The 3,998-nt window shown below is 35.2% G+C and overlaps 1 pseudogene; it reads left to right on the forward strand.

Annotated features, from left to right (window-relative positions):
* The first annotated feature begins 1,060 nt into the window (after positions 1 to 1,060).
* On the forward strand, positions 1,061 to 2,820 carry LOC120129894 (annotated as a pseudogene).
* The last annotated feature ends 1,178 nt before the right edge of the window (positions 2,821 to 3,998 follow it).

Below are 3,998 nucleotides of genomic sequence, written 5' to 3' on the forward strand. Positions count from 1 at the left end.
TATTAGTATAAATTTAAGACTGTAATATCACTGGTTTTGAAAGGGAACTGATAGTAATGGGGACTATAGATGAACAATAACCAGTATTTTTATTTAGTTTTCAGGATTATTCTGACTCAGCCAATGCTTCAAAAATGTTAAATTTTGGGAGTGTAGAAGCTCCCAACAGGTATTACTACGAGCACCTGCTGTTTCAGTTTCAGGTGCTATGGCAGTTTTACAGTGATACCACGGTTTGGTTTATGTTTGTTCATTTTTGTAGCAGAAAGACTAACTGTTTTAGCATTTTGGACAAGTCCAAAAGGATTAAAAAGAAAAGTATTTTTGGATCATTTTTGTTTAATCAATGTGAATTTATGCCTCTGTCTGCTGCTTGGAAATAGCTGGAGTTGTTTTAGTTCGCTTAATGGTGCCCATCTGAGAACTAGGTCAGTAGGACATGCTCCAAGGTTGAAGCTTAAGTGTTGATTTTGGTCCAATGCTAAAGCTTTAATATCATGGGGCTTGTAAACAGACAATTCATTTATGAATAAACATCGCATAGTGGAGTGTCCATGGCAGTCCTTCGAAATCCATGGCCTTGTATGCTTCTTGGTTCAATTGTTTTAATGTATAACCGTCACTTCTTCTATTAAGCATTGCCAACTTTTATATAGAAGTATAACTATTCATGTTCTCTGAATCTACTAGCTGTCAGATGATGTATACCTAGTACTTGAAAATGGGGGGCACACTTTTCCCTTGGAAAATGTCAAATATATGTAAGTACGAATAGATATAGAAGGCAGATGATTGCCTCAGTCAAAACATGAAAAATCCAGATTTAACTAGTATTATACTTGATTTCACTTGGCCTGTTGTAAAGAATCACAAGCAATTATACTAGCTAAATTAATGGAAATAAATTCTGAAAATATCACAGAAAGCATTATAGTTTTAATGAATAGTAGAGTTGAAAAATTATGTCCACATGCATTTTTTTGGGTTCTTAATTATTTATGGCATTTCTTCTCTTAATTAAGTATATTTATCATAAGAGTAATAACACGTTCTTTTTCAGGTTATGTTTATATGCAACCACTGCCCATTGTTAAGCACCTGAAGAAGGATCTTGCGAAGCTTTCCAATTTCTATATGAAGGTAGCCAAGTGCCCTTCCACTTTCTGGGTTATTCAGCTTTCTTTGTTTCCTGTTAAGGAACTTGGAATGATAATTAACTGTACAACAATTCAATTTTTTGCATTCTGTTGCAGAAAGGGCTTGCTGTTGTTGCTATATCTTCAAATTCTGTAGCCACTCATCCACAGGTTCCACTAATCCCCTAGTTTGAGAATGGAGATACTATGAAGCTACTTGCATGATTTTTTTCCAAATGAACTTTTGTTCACAGGATGGACCTCAATTCATGGCAGAAGATGCTAAGCTATATAATTATCCTTTCCCTTACCTATATGATGAGGTATTCCAGTACTATCCTTGTTCTTTTTTATTTTTTTTTATTTTAAAAAGGAAAGTATAAATCAAGGAAAACATTATTATGAGTTTGCCTTTCCCTTAACAAAAAAAGTTAAAACATGCAACTGAGTTTATAGGAATATGAAAACCTTAGGACTGCAAGAATATGACTATGGAAATAAGGCCAAAAGCAGACTTCCAAAAAGTACTAGAATCTGTTTTCTGTTTCCACAATTATCTGTATTGTTCTTCTTTGATTAGCGCACCTGTTCATATATTTCTTTAGTAACTTAGCGTCTTTTACTTACATTCTTGAGATTTATACCTCTGGCTCATTTCTTCTGGTGTATCTTCTCTCTTTGGCCATTTCATGCATGCAAATGACATTAGCTTGCTTCGTAATTGATTTTCACATTAAACACTTCTTATTGGTCAAGTTAAATATGTTTTCACCTCAGACTCAAGATGTTGCAAAAGATTTTGGGGCAGTTTGTACGCCAGAGTTTTTCCTATTTAAAAAGGTGATCACAATCTGAGTAACTTATTTTAAGTTCCCGCAAACATCAAATCTTTGGTTTTGCTTTTGACTTACCTTAGCAGGCTAGGCTACCATCCTTGAATCAGGTTGGGAATGATAAGTAGGTAGTGTGCCATGCCATGAAGGTTTGGTTGTTAGAAATTTATGATTTATCATTATGTGATCTACTTGGAAGATTGTGGGATTAAGTCTTGGGGTCATGAAAATAATAGCGATTATAACTTGTTAATCTCTCTTTCAAAAAGGATGGAAGGAGGCCATTTGAGCTGGTATATCACGGCCAATTTGATGATTCCCGGCCAAGTAATGGTGTTCGTGTTACTGGAAGGTACAGTTATGTGATTTTATGATTAATATGATTAATGATTTGACTCCCCATTCCCTTTGCATTAGTGAACAATCTGATTTGTTTACTCATTTCTAGGGACCTAAGCCTTGCTATAGAGAGTGTTCTTAGTGGCCAACCAGTACCATCAGTTCAAAAACCAAGGTGTATTCTTCCTTAAGCACTTCCATTTTGTTCTCTTAACGGTTTGATTAGATGGATTACCAACTAAAATTCCTTATTTCCCTTTTGCTAACAGTGTTGGATGCAGCATAAAGTGGCACCCGCAAAAGAGCTCGTAATCTGCAACAAAAAAAAAAAAAAACTTTTTCCAGTTATCTGATGAACATAATCTGTGAATGTACCTTTGTTCAAAGAAGTGGCATTTCAGCTTAGTGGGAATCGATGATATTGGAAGGTACTTATTTTCCTTTCATAAATGTTTCTGTAAATGAACTGGGTCTATGCTTCGGATTCCTGAAACACAGCGGACATGGGAAGACTTAACATGCTATTTTTTATTATTATTATTTATAATTTGATTCACGTACAGAAGCGTTCCGGCTAGTATATCAGGCTTATCACTGTTGGCATGCAATAATCATTTGAAAGATTAGGTTCAAGAATATTACTGTAAGTAGATTTTGTTTTCAGGAAAGCCCTCGGGCATAGTTGAAACACGATGCCTGATTAATAATGTTAGAATGAATATATACCAAAAGTAGGGTTATATTCTTTCTACCTCTGTTTCTGTCAGCTATGGTTGAGGATATTTCCTGGGCGAAAACAGGAACATGAACCCATTTTCTTATGTTGTTCGACCAAGCACCTGCATTTTGCAGAATTAGCCAATGATGGATTGAAGCACTCGCTTTTGTTTTATATGACAGTAAGAGCAAGCAAAGAAGATAGAAACAAAGGCCTGCTGCTGTAATGATGGGTCATGTGGGATTGTTCCCCAATGGTCCATCTATGATGCCAACATTAAAGATGTAATCGTGGCAATGGGACTAAATTCAAGGACAGATATGGGAATTTGAAAGTTTTAAGAGGTGCGATCGCACCTTAACACCCCTCTCGGTCCATCCTTAAGGCTAAGTTTAATCATTTGACTGTTGGATGGAAATAGAGAACTGCAAGTATATAATTTGGCTTCTACTTCAGCTTTGCAGACCTTTCAACATCCTTCAATTTTTCTAATTGTCATTGCACTAAGCACCTTTTATAACAATATCAATAGCAAATTAGAGGATGTGCCATATGAAAATGAAACTACTAAATATGACGCATGGACATGACGAAGCTTTAAGGTTGATTCTCCTAGAATCATTAATATGAAGTTTTAGATCCCTCTCAATAGCATCATATGGTTGGGTTTTTTTTCCCAGTATATATTGGACAAGCATCATGTGAAGGTCGACATCAGACAGATAGATTAATGGTGCCTACTTCCAAATTAGAGATTCCTCCAACAACGTCACTGAACAGGCATTAATCCCTCCGACCTGTTTTCCTATGATCATCAAGGCATCTCTATATTAATTTCATACGTTAATTCTTCTATGCCACATACCATACAATTATAATTCATCCCATCTATATCAATGATTTTTTATATTATCTATATCAATGATTTAAATTGTTATCAATGTTTGTTATCGTTATTTTATGTTTGAGTTG

Source organism: Hibiscus syriacus, unplaced genomic scaffold (genome assembly GCF_006381635.1).
Source record: "Hibiscus syriacus cultivar Baekdansim isolate YM2019G1 unplaced genomic scaffold, ASM638163v2 tig00110505_pilon, whole genome shotgun sequence".
NCBI classification, from domain to species: Eukaryota; Viridiplantae; Streptophyta; class Magnoliopsida; order Malvales; family Malvaceae; genus Hibiscus; species Hibiscus syriacus.